Source organism: Oreochromis aureus, linkage group 3, assembly GCF_013358895.1.
Source record: "Oreochromis aureus strain Israel breed Guangdong linkage group 3, ZZ_aureus, whole genome shotgun sequence".
NCBI lineage: Eukaryota > Metazoa > Chordata > Actinopteri > Cichliformes > Cichlidae > Oreochromis > Oreochromis aureus.
Genome location: NC_052944.1, coordinates 33379706 through 33393109, shown reverse-complemented (window position 1 = coordinate 33393109; position 13404 = coordinate 33379706). Strand labels below are relative to the sequence as shown.

The following is a 13404-nucleotide window of genomic DNA, read 5'->3' as shown; positions in this document are numbered from 1 at the left end:
TGGATTTTTTTTTTTTTTAGGGCATGACTTTCAGACACTGTTAATCTGCTGTAGATAGTTGGGTTTTTTTTTTTAGTTCTGGCACTTCTTTTGTATTCACTTGTCCAGTTTCCTCAGGTTCTTTTAGGGGTACACTGTAGGGCATGTCAAGATCTCTGCAGACCACTCACATCCCGGACACAAACTGTTCAAGCTGCTGCCTTCAGCCAGGTGCTACAGAGCTCGGTTTACTAAAACCAGCTGCCACAGAGTTTCTGTCCCTGGGCTGTCACTCTGATGAACACTGTAACCCACTGTTATATCATTCAGGTCATATGCACATTGCACTATCCAGTTTGCACTGGTTCATGCTGGTTGCACTAATTTCAGCCTATTTAGATCTGTCATTCACGCCCAGTTGTAGTTTGATATAAGTTGTACAGTTTAAGAAACATGTCAAACTGTTAAATTTGGTATTTTTAACTGATTTGGCTGAAGAAATGAAAACCAGTGATGCGTTTCTTTGAAGACCGAAATCCTCTTTAAGCAATTAAAAAAGAAGAAGAAGAAGTGGACACTGCTGCATCAGCAAGGTTCGATGGGTTTCTGATGACTTGATTCTGACATTCAGGATGAACTCGGAAAACTGCTGTCTGCTTCCAAATTACATTCTGTACAAAAAGCAACCCTGAGTCTCATCAGCGGGTTGGCCACTCCGCAGCCTCTCACCGTTAGCCTGTGGTCCGCCCCTCCAAACGCAATCGCTCCTAACACAACTGTGCTCCCTTCCTCATCGAGTCAGAGGACCCTCGGGTGGGTGACTCAAACATAAACAAACACACACACACACACACAGCTCGTTATTATTTTTGTGTTTCTGCTCCTTGTTGGAATCGTGTTGGCATTTTTGTAGCTTTGACAGCATGTGGGATGGAAACCAGCGCCACGACAGGGAAGTGTGACAATCGACAGTCACCGGCTCGCTCTTTTTCAGGTTCCCCAGATCCCACCGTCTTCACTCTGCTCTCTCCTGCACGACTGGCTGCTTTGCTTGATGCTGGCTTCCTGTGTTTGTCCAATCAGGAGTAGATGGTGATGACTTCACTTCCTCCGCCTCTCACCAACAGAACACGCTCCAATCCCTCTGTCAGGACCTCCAGGAACTCCATGTCTGCTCAATGAATTAACGAACGTCTCATACTATGTTACTTGGATAATATAATTGAATTTATTTAAATAAATGAAAAGCTTATATATGTTTTAATAATCATGTTAGTAAGCAAAATCTACTTTGGTTTTTAAGGCTCTAGTGATTTAGTGAACTTTAGTGAACTTATTTTTTTAAACTCTGTTTACTGGCAAAGCCATCATAAAGGTGTCTGCTGTAACAAAAGTACACTCAGTAACTGCAAAAACAAGCACCTAAAATCTAATTTGGTGCAGACTCAGGGTTAAGGATACAGTTCTCATCTCCTTCGGTGTTCTTGGGGGGTCCAGGCATGTTGAGCAGGACGACCCGGGCATCGTCGGATCTGTTGACAATGACCTCGTTGAGTTTGACGGCGGTGTGCATTCGCCTGACGTTGGAGTGGTCCCTGGAGGAAAAATGAGATCTGTTAAATGACCTGGTCACCGTGGTTCTCAGTGTCACAGTGAAACCTGTTGTGTCTGCTCACGGCCTGATGCTCAGCATGTCCCTGAAGCCCTCGGGGGTGGAGCAGCCCGAGTGCGTCACTCTGTACTGTGTGGTCTTCTCTTTGGTCCAGGTCATCTGAATGCGGCGGTGGTGCTCAGAGCTGCCGCCGCCGCCCCCGCCCGTCTCGCTCGCCGCCGTCTGTGTCATCTTCGCTCGTCTGAGCCGATGCTCGTCAGACGCAGCATGGAGTTACGATCCTTCACCAGCTGGGCCTAGCGTGTGAAAACACACAAACACGCTCTCTCTCATCTCTTTTTCCAGCCTTTTCTTCCACCTCATTGGCAATGCCTCCTCTCTTTCAACAGTAACTCCTGACTCCTGCTTCTCTCCGTCTCTCTGTACCTGTCTGTCTCTGTCTCCTCTGGAGGTGTTTGGCGTGAAGGGTCCAGGACTTTTGTACCTGGGGAAAGATACGCCTACAAAAACACAAGGTCACCTAACTCCCCAAAATCAAACACGGCCTGCATCTACTCTGGAGGGGCACTGAAGCACAACTACAGGGACACAGCAGCAAAAATAAAAAAAGGTCAGAGACAAAAAGCTTCTGAAAATCTGAAATGAGAATGAGTGTGAAGGGTAGAGGGAAACAAAGATGACAGAACAGTTAAAGAAAGAAGCATCTGACACGTTAGCGTTAATAACTGAACCCTTCAGATAAAGAACTGGACAGAGGGAAATAAATGTGGATTTGATCTACATTAGGGAGGTCAAAGGATTCACTCCGTAACAATTCAGTGTTTTATTTAAATCAGGGGGTTTCAAACTTTTCCCTCACAGACCCCAATGAAGAACCCTGGGAAAAAGTTCACCCCACCATCCTGTAATTATTAAGGTCACATTATTTTATTGTGAAGTAATTCAAAAATTAAAGCTGCAGTTACATTAAAGCTGCTCCATGTGAATGTGATAGTGCTGGTGTACATTTAAGTTACTCCTCTGGTCTGAGAAGTGAAGTCAGAGCTCAAGTTTCTAAGATCTGATTTGTTTTTCTTAATTGCCAGCAGGCGGCGACACCTCCTGACCCTGAGTTCAGCTCACTGTGTAAATTTTGTTTCTAAGAGCGTGAGAGGAGCGTATGCTTGCAGTTTCAGTCCCAGCTTCATGAAGACACTTCACAAACCGACAGCTGACGTCACGGTGACCACATCGCTTTTTTTTTTCCTCTCTCTCTCTCAACTCTTCATCTGAAGGGCTCAGCTGCACTCACAGCTGTTCAGAGGGTTTCACTCTTCACTTTCACAGCGTGTCCTGACTGCAGGCTACTCTACAGAGTCTAATCTGCTCTACTTCAGACAGCTGTTGCTTCTCTACTGCGCAAACTTACATCATCAAAACTCCAGCGTACCCTCTGAGGAGATGAGCGGCAAAAGGAGGTGACATGAACGTTTAACAATCATCTCAATGCAAGTTACCGTCTGCAGTGCTTCTTTTTGTCAGTAGCTCGTGTCCTTCACCATGAGTGTTACCCACCAGGATTTCTTTAGTATCACCTCAGTACACTGCACTTTAGTTTCTTTAGCAACCTTTGGACCTGAACACTGAGCTCTTTGTCCTCAAATCTGATTTAGTCTGGAAGAAAATGGTGACCTCAAAGCCAAAACATGGCGTCTGTACGGGGAACCTGATCTCCACTTTGTTCCAGTTTATTTTTCTAGAACAGAAAAAAAAAATTATTTCTATATTTCCATAAACTCCTCCCAAGTCATGAACTCACAGCTGACCTTGACCTCTAACCTCACCTGAAACCTTGTAGCAACACCTGCCTCTGGCCTACCACTGTTGCTGCTACTGCTAGGGCTCTCCTGGTGAAAGTGGTGAACAAATGCTTGTTAAGACCCAGCTTGCATAAAGTTTCAAACACAACTCCTAATCAACCCTACGCAAACCTACGGGCGTTTTTCACACCACACAAAACCCCGCTGTAAGCTTTCCACACCTACCTCTCTGTCCCGATCAGATTTAGACAGTTGCATTTGTCTGAGCATCTGAGACCTCTGCTCCATCATCAGCGATGGAATTATCCTCCATCTGGGCCACTGTGAAGATGCGCACTGAACACTGGTGCCACACCTGGGCAGAGACAGAGCAGAGGGTTCAGCGGAAACTTTAAAGGCTTTGTTAGAGTTTAAGATCAACACTTTGTTTTCTTGCCTTGTGTTGTCGCAGGAGGAAAGGCAGAAGCATCAGCATCCCGCCATCATGGACGGTCCACCACACATCGATGTGGCCCTCTGTGCAGGGCTCAGAGTTGCCAGGGAACAGGGAGATGTTTTTGGGCACCAGAAGCGCAAGGTGGGCCGCTGTGGTCACCTGCACTGTGTCTGGAAGGAGGAAAGGGGGTGCCATTAGCTTGTTAATGCTGAAACAACTCCATTAACCGCTTTGCTGTCCTCTCCTGACTCACTGATGAAGGTCTTCCAGGACTGTGGGTCCTCGCTTTGCCTCCAAGCGTGAGGCCAGCCCATTACTACATTGTTGGGTTTCATTCCTCCCAGGCCACTCGACTGGATCATGTGGCTGATCCCATCACGTGGCTTTTGAGCCACGATGCGCTGGCAGAAGCCCTTCACGCGCTCCTTATCCATCAGGTGCTTCAGAGTCTGAGGAAAGAAGGATAAAAGGTCCAACTCCACATTATCTGAAAGCAAATACATTTCCACCCATCAGTAACAAACGGGCCTACCTGCTCAGCAGCGAGCGCCTCTCCATAGCTCTGCAGGTAGTTCCCGGGAACAACAGTGCCAACAATGGTCAGGCCTTTTCCTGCCTTTAGCTGGCAAACGTCAGGAGCCGAGGAGACTTGACGTGGGCGTCTTCATCCAGTTTTAATAATACCAACAGCTGAGGCCTGGACACGGACAGACAAGGCGATGAACAAGAGCGTGTGTGCGTTAGTGGATTCTTCCTAAATATTAGTGACAGCAGAGCCGTAGATTGTCTGACTTTATGCTGTCTACATTTTTAAATGGGCTTTGAGAAATCAGGTGGGGCTATACGGTTTTCAAAGTGCTTAGACAAAATACATTTAAAAAAATAATTTAAAAAAACGGAGATCTAATCATTTGTAATTCAATGCTAACTTGATAAACATAGCTGAGGACTGTGAGACATGATGGAAGCGCTGGAAAGGATAATAAATAGGCCTTTCATTTAGCCTGATGTGCATCTCCCCAGATGTGAAACCACAGCACCACTATGAGCCAACTCATTTTCAGAGCTCGCTCACTCCCCCATCTTCTCAATTTGTGATGCAGTTAGTGAAGAAAAACAAAGTCAGTTCAGCTCAGTCAGCATCATTTGAAGCACATAAAGAGACACAACAAAGTCACACGGAGGCCCCATGGCTGGCTAACATGTCAAAATGTAATTATGGAGCAACAAACTGAAATTCAGTTTATTTGTGCCATAAAAGCTGTGTCCAGCAACCTGGAGCTCTCCTAGATCTGTTTGAGTAAAAATGATAGGAGTGACCTGCAGTGCTTAATTTACTGATCTACTATAAGTACTACTGCCCACCAAAAGAGAAGAACATTCAAATCATCTGATTCTTGTTTATAATGCTGAATGTGAAGCAGATTCTGATGTCTTGCAGCTTTACTCCCAGCACTGTACATAAACTTAAGTGCAAACACTCAACCAACTTCTAAAAGGTCAACTTGCATCCTGTGTTTGTGAGACATTTCAATACCTCCAGTTTTTAGTATGCGGTGGTCCTTCTTCCAGCCTCAGCAGAGCATAACGGGCAGCGCTGAGTGACAGACCACGGATCCCATCTCCCCACTCCTTCTCTGCTCTGATACACAACCACACCCAGACATACACACAAAGTATAAGAGGACATACAGCTATATTTATTTATTCACACACTGTATACACTGTACACTCCACTGTCCCCCTGAAAATAAAATAAAAATGTTAACACGAAACAGACATGTTTACACACCAGTCTGTACATGCACAATCATGTGGAGGGAGTACATCTCCATGGCAACATACCCTTGATACTGAATGTAGTTGTAGCTCATACCAGCGATCACCATGGCAACGATTGCATAATACCAAGAGGATATAAACATGAGCGCCAGGCAGAAAGTCATCCCCAGAAAGGACAAGCTCCTGGACAGATGAGCAGAGCAGACGTCAGAGAGTGAGAGAAAGACAGAGAGAGAGTGAGTGAGTCTTTGGTAATACCAGTGGTAGTATGATAAGCGAGACCTCCAGTTGGGTGTCCTCAGGAGGGTCTGGAGGGCACAGGCCAGGTTCACAAACAGGTAGCACATGAGGAAGAACCTGGAAAGAGGGTTACAGATTCAAACTGAGGTTTATGGAGGCAAACACTAAGTGTGCATGACACATGCACACACGTGTAACAAAACTGCATCTTACATTGTCAGAACAGGAGCCACCATGTCCAGAGATGCGATGAGAATCCCCAGCTCAGCTATCAGAGCTGTCAGCAGCAGGGCCCACGTAGGTTCCCCGTTAGCTTTCCCGTGGCCAAACACCTGCCAGAAACACACAGAGTTCAAATATACACACACAGACCCAGCAAATCACACTATGTTTAAGGAAATGGCAAGTACTGCAAATGGAAAAATAAAAATCTGATAGTTATTACATAGAGAGTGGAAGGAGGCATTAGCCTGAGCACTGAGAATCAAAGAAATAATCAAAAGCTTCAGTGAAAGCAGGAACTGCAGAAAATACAGCATCTCCAGGTAACTACTAATTACACTTAAACTACCTAAATAAATGGGTCACACTGTGCATGAGAGAAAACATAAAGCACCATCACTTTAAAGCTTTTTAAAGCACCACAGTTCCATCAAGGTATTTGCACACCGTCTTCCCCCTGCTGCAAGATGTTTCTGTATGCAAGTGGAAATAACTGAAGTATGCAGCATAAATACATCAGTAATTCAACATCAGCAGGGATCTCTGCTTCACACAGTATCATTAAGTTCATCCTGAGCACAACAAGAATACAGGAGAAGTGCTTGGACAGTCCCTGTAATTAAACTGAAAACTAGCAGCTCTAACCCGGAGGAAGGGGATGATGTTGTCTTTGGCGATGGCCTGCAGGAGTCGTGGAGCGCTGGTCAAAGAAGGAGAAGAAGGACCCAATCACAATGACCCACGGCGAGGGCCAAGCCAAAGTTCCCACCACCAGATTGCCTTTAACTGAATCTCCAAACCTGCAGAAGTAACAACACATAAAGTAGTTTAAGCATCAAAGTCCTTCTGCCTCACATACAACACAACACATGCAAATACAAACACAAGAGCAAAAAACAAAACAAAGTACTTTCAGTGCCACAAAAATCGGACTGTGCTGAGAAAATTCGAAGAACTGCCTCTCAGTCATACGCCTCCACTGCCTGGTCGAGATACACCATCCAGTCTCTGTGGACTCTCCACATAAATCACAACAGCACTCGCCTCAAGGTGCTTTATATTGTAATGTAAAGGCACTACAGTAGCACGGATGCCCCCCTGTAAACAAGAACCTGAGGACAGTAGGAAGGAAAAACTCCCTTTTAACAGGAAGAAATCTCCACCTCACCCTCAGACACGATCAGTTGAGGGGACGAAGACAGGACAAAAAACACGCTGTGGAAGAGAGCCAGAGATTAACAGTAACTAATAATTAAATGCTGAGTCATGTGCCAACACTCAGAGTGAAGAAGATGAGTGAAGAAGAAACAGTGCATCACAGGAAGCTCACAACAGCCTAGGACTATTACAGAGTAACTAAGGGAGGACTCAGAGTCACCTGATCCAACCCCAACTATAATTTTTTTTATTTTCAAAAAGAAAGGTTTTAAGTTTTAAAAGCAGAGATGGTGTCTGTCTCCTGATTCCAAACTGGAAGCTGGTTCCATAGAAGAGAGGCCTGACACTGAAGGCTCTGCCTCCCATTCTACCATTAAATACTCCAGGAACAACAAGTAAGCCCGCAGTCTGGGAGTGAAGTGCTCTAATGGGGTAACAGCGAGAATGGTGAGCAAACTAAAGGTGAACTTTCGACCTTTGACCTTGATCTTAACCTTTGATTAGCAAATTTCAATCAGTCCACCTTTTAAAAACAAAAAACAGAATTCAAGGTATTCTCAGAGATGGATGTAAGGATGGACAGACAGCATGAAAATAAAACAGGTGGACAGACTTAATCCACTAATAACACAACATTATTCTCATTAAATATTTCCATGATCAGCATTTAGGTTAAAAACTTCAGAACTGTGTTGTAGCATCTTAAATTGTGCTTTGAGTTGCTTTTGAATTTGAGTGCATGAAAGTTCAATCAAACTGTCCGATGAAAGGATACAGACTAAAGAGGTGGTGAGGATGGCGAGGATGGTTCCGATGGGGATGGAGCGCTGAGCATCTTTTAAATCCCCCGACCGGTTGGAGCCGGCCATGATTCCTGAGGAACAAAATCATTCAAAGGAAGAGGAGATAAGTGATAACTCAACAGCTTTGTGCTTAAAATATCAACTTTAATGTTACACTGAATATACCACAGTTTTTTAATAAACACTCTCGTGAGTGTAATGTGTGATCAATATTTCAAATCAAAGAGAACCCATCTCCATATTTTTCTTTTTATTCCCTTTTTGAAGTGTTTTCAAGCTAAAAGTGAAAATAAAGCCAACTGCACAGACACACAAACAGAAATCCAAGAATAGATGCCTGACAGGTTTGATCCTGAATCAGCAGCTGCACCGTGAGCGAGGAATCAATATCCTACAGCTCTTTTCCTGTCAATGATCCGTTTTCATCACTGAACCAAGCCAACATTAGGTTTAAATTTCTTATATGCTTATATTTCTGAATTAACACTGAGTGGAGCCTAGTTAGTATTTTAGGGACGTCTGTACCTGTGACTGAGGGGAAGAAGATGCCCACGAGCACTGTGAAGGAGGTGATGATGTCAGCAAACACGTACGGATAGTGATCAGAGGCTGGGTGTGCAACTTTAGAGGCGTGGAGGATCTTTTCTCCAAAACATCCCTTTGTGTAAGTATGTACTCCACAGGTTCTCTGTATAGAGGAGAAACAAACCCCATGTAAGATCAGTCATTGACATTGGCAGAATATAAACATTCACCTACAAATTCACACACAGGAGATTTAGAGGCCCTAATTAGTGTAACATTAGTAAGATGGTATAATGTCTGCCTCCGTCTCCTTCGATAAAATATCCTCCAACTGCTGCTTATCCAGGACTCAGTTGTAGGGGTGCCAGCCCCAGCCAAGAAGCCCAAACCTCCTCTCCATAGCCACTCCTCAGCCAGGAGGCATCCTAGTGAGATGCCTGAACCACCTCAGCTGGATCCTTTCAATGAGGAGTAGTAGTGGCTCTACTCTGAGCCCCTTCAAATTCTCATTTCTGTGAGCTGTGAAGCCTTCTGCCTCTCGGCTCTACCTAGAAATTCTGTCCTGTCTGTGATATTATGTTCATTTTATTCATCTAAGATGTTTGGCGTGTTCACATATTGGGGATAAATACTGGATTTCTTATCTTTCTCCTTAAAGCACCAACATAACTTCAGACCAGATTGCTTTTAAAGCATTCTGCTGCATCAGGCCAGCTGAGGTCCATTATTGTTACAGAACACAGTATGTCAGGATTTATTTCACTCCTGTTATTCCATCATTCAGCTGCTCAAGCTGAGTTAATAGCTACAAGGGAAAACATCAATGCTAAGTTCTTCCTGTTTTAATCAGGAAGAATCAAGAATGCATTTTGAGCCCAGAGGGAGAGATACTGGTTACTTAACCTTGTCTGTGAAGGTTCTCAGTCATCCAGGTCATCGTAGTCAAAGGAGTTTGCAAAGAAAAGCGTCTGGACTTCTTTGAGTTGCTTGAAGACGTTTCACCTCGCAACAGTTGCCCATAGTGGACCTCATCACAGCCACAGAAACCGCCATACGGATTAATGTAGAGGTCTGGGCATTCCTCGCTGCACTGTACAGCATACACCTTCTGTCTGTGATAATTTATTAATCTATCACAGACAGAAGGTGTATGCTGTACAGTGCAGCGAGGAATGCCCAGACCTCTACATTGGAGAGACCAAACAGCCACTTCACAAGCGCATGGCACAGCATAGAAGAGCCACCTCCACAGGACAAGACTCAGCAGTCCATCTGCATCTTAAGGATAAAGGTCACTCTTTCGAGGATGCCAATGTTCACATATTGGACAGAGAGGACAGATGGTTTGAAAGAGGAGTGAAAGAGGCCATCTATGTCCACTGTGAGCGACCATCTTTGAACAGAGGCGGTGGTTTACGACACCAACTGTCTGCCATCTATAATCCAGTTTTGAGTTCCCTCCCCAGACGCCTTAACGCCCACTCACATCCTGGGCCATCTGACCTCAGGAAATCACATGATAGGGTGGGGCCAGGTTTCACAATGAGCTCACCCGAAACCCTGGCTGATTAGGTCCCACACCCACTTTCACACCTTGGCGCATGTGATTAGAGGATCACCAGGGGGTCCTTTGTCCCTCCTTGGGGGGATACTGCCACTGGGTTTAAATCTGGGACTCTAACTGAAGAAGCTTCTCGGATGAGAGGTGAAACGTCTTCAAGCAACTCAAAGAAGTCCAGACGCTTTTCTTTGCAAGTTACTTAACCTTCTTACTGTCACTTAGCAAAAACAACATTAGCACAACAATTTAACGCCTGTTTAAATGTGACGGTTTAAAGTTTTAATCGATTATATTTTTTAAAATGCACACTCAGTGAATAAGAAGTAATTTCATACTGGTCAGCTATAAGTGAGGTTCTAGCTTTCAGCCAAGAAACAACACTAACAGTGCAATCCCAGACTTTCCTGGAACTTCCATGGAGACCACAGACTAAAAAGAAGATGGACACAGCCAGACTTGGCTAACGACCACCCTCATCAGATGTAAAAAACAAACAAACAAAGAGGCAACGGTAAAACACTCAGCTTGGCTTCGTAACAGGTGGGTGATATCACATTGGCCGTGTTCATATTTTATATGATCTCTCATTCAGAGAATCACTGCACTCCTCATGCATGCACTCTACCTGATATGGCCCCACTAGTCAGTCCGGGGATCCCTTTAATCTCAGAGAAGTTGTTTGAAGTGAAGTATTCGTCACAGGTGGCGTTGAGCTGTGAGTTATGGCAAAATAACTTCCAAAGACGCGTGGTCTTCTCCACCATCACCTCTGGGACATGGCTGGTGGGGTCAAAGGTGGGGCCCACTGTGCTGTTTTCTATCAGAGAGAGAAAAAAAAAAAAAACAAAAACCAGCATTTCAGAAAAACACACTGGTGTAACTCAGAGAGACACTCTTACTCCTCATGACTTGTAACAGAAAAATCTGAACCCACCGTTAATCGTGAAGTTGCTGTCTAATTTCTCAGCTGCAACTTTAACCAGGACAGTTTTACTACAGTGGTTGTCAACAACATCATGGGCGTTGATAGTTCTGTTTCCCAGCATGCATACGCTGTGGATGAAAGCCCAGTCAGTCAAAAATGTGACGCATAAAGAATCGGTCAGCTCTGTGTTTTTCCAAATAATCAGGACTCACGGAAAATCCGGCACGCTGAAGGCAGAAACCAGCGCTCCGACATAGATGGATAAAATGGAGATGATGACGCAGGCCAAGAAGACGGAGGCCAGTTTGTTCACATACTTGACCCCCACGAAAACCAGCAAGGCCATGAAGAGGAGAAAGATGGAGCCGTATATTCTCATGTTGTTCAACATGGCTGCTCCTTCACCTTCAAAGATAGCTGCTCCGGGTGCAATGTACACCTGTCAGAGGGAGAGGGAAGAGAGTAAGAAGCAGGCCTCACTTATCTGAAGGTTCAGTAATATAAGTGCGTTTAGTGCAAATCAGCCAATCAGGTGATACATATTAATAATATCAGCCTGTCAATAAAACTGGTCAGCCTCCTTTTGTGTCCCTAACTCAGGTCACATGTTTATTTAAAATAACCGACTTTAAGGGTTTTGTGAGGTCCACATATAGTGAAGGCAATGAGTCGTTGCTACCTGGTATCGGTATAGAGTCACAACGTAAGTCTTTACATCCAGAGAAAAGTCTGGAGAACACGATGCTAACTGGAACAACAACAAAGCAAACAAAGCAACTCACCAGAAGGATCTCGACAGCTCCCAGGATGTACATGGCTCCAGCGAAGGTTGTGCCCAAGTAGAAGCACAGGCCTACCGCCCCCCCAAACTCTGGACCCAAAGAGCGGCTGATCATGAAATAGGAACCTCCCGCTGGAAGGGGGGGAGAAGCTGGAGGAGGAAGTTGTATGTAAGGGTTGGAGGAAGTGGAAATAAAGTGGGAGAAAGAGGGATGGAAATAAAGTTGGATGAAGACAGACACAGATTGGAGGGGGAAAAGAAGGGTGGACAAAGAAAGAGAGAAAGAGAGGGGGGTGGATGGTTAGTAACATTATGATGTTGGGAGGCAAAAGGGAGAAAAGAGGAGTGCTTGTAGAAGTAAAGTGAAGCATAATGTTCTATGTGACACAAATACAGACAGTGCGGGATTTCATTCAAACGGCATCTGCAAATGCACACGGCAGCGGCTGCTCAGCTCACTCCAAGTGCTGGACCAGGTCGAGCTTAATGCGTCCAACCTTAACCCTCTGACATCCAGCACCAGGGTGTATGCGAAGAAGCCAACACTCGGATGTTAGCCCGGATTTCACCGTAATGCAGCCCGTTGCAATGCTCTCCATTTGTCCCATATGTGTTCACCTTTTTTTTTTTGCACATTATACACATTATTCTGTTTCTATTTATTTGCTATGATTTGCTATTTGTCAAGTAACATTGCTGCACTCACTATCCCGGGTTTGTTTGTGTAAGCGTTCTGTTGCCGGCAAATCAAACATTCTGCAAATTAAGGCAAATACTCAGTTACATGTTTCTTTATATTTTATTATGTTATAGATTAAGTCATTTGTTCATACTTACTTTGTTTGTCTTTTCAGTCTTCATGAGGGTCAGGTGTGGGGAAACGCCCACCTGGCATTAGCGGTGTTGACTTGATGCAATATAAATGTGGCAACACTCTACAAGCTTGCAACATTCTTCACTCTTTCCTTGGAAAGATGTTCGCATTTGGCAATCCTTCTCTGAGTTGTTGGAATATTGGACAATGTTGCTTTTGAATGGACTGATTCCTATGCGGAGATTTTCTACTCTAACTTAGCACTCAAAGCATTTTATGCAACTTGTTCACCCAAGAACTTTTTTCTATACTTTTCCTAGGTAAGTAATTTCTATGTAAGAATCACGCACACATGTATGTGAGAGCACCTTGGGGTTAGCATCTTGCCTAAAAATAACTGACAAACATGCTTAATCAAACCAGGCACTTTCTGATTACACACAAAGACCCCTGCTAGTCATTAGACTTAAACCACTGCCTGCTTTCAGGATGTGTACAAATACAGCTCATACTAAAGGCACGGATGGTGGTTGACCCCATGATCATTGATTTACAAGACCAATGGCTCAGCAGGCCATCACACCCTGAATGATGTGGTGCACATTTTCCTGATGATAATGTATTTGTTTTATTTATTTTACATTACAGGTTACAGACTGTCCTTTCCCATGAGCATGCGTAGGTTGGGCGGCACAATGATGCAGACATTAGCTTATTTTCACTGTGTAAATAAAACTTAAATAATGTTAAACAATTTTCATCATTTC

At 44.4% G+C, this 13404-nt stretch overlaps 1 pseudogene; it reads right to left on the bottom strand.

The window, feature by feature from the left end:
• Positions 1–429: 429 nt before the first annotated feature.
• LOC120433640 lies at positions 430–13177 on the bottom strand (annotated as a pseudogene).
• Between the last annotated feature and the right edge of the window lie 227 nt (positions 13178–13404).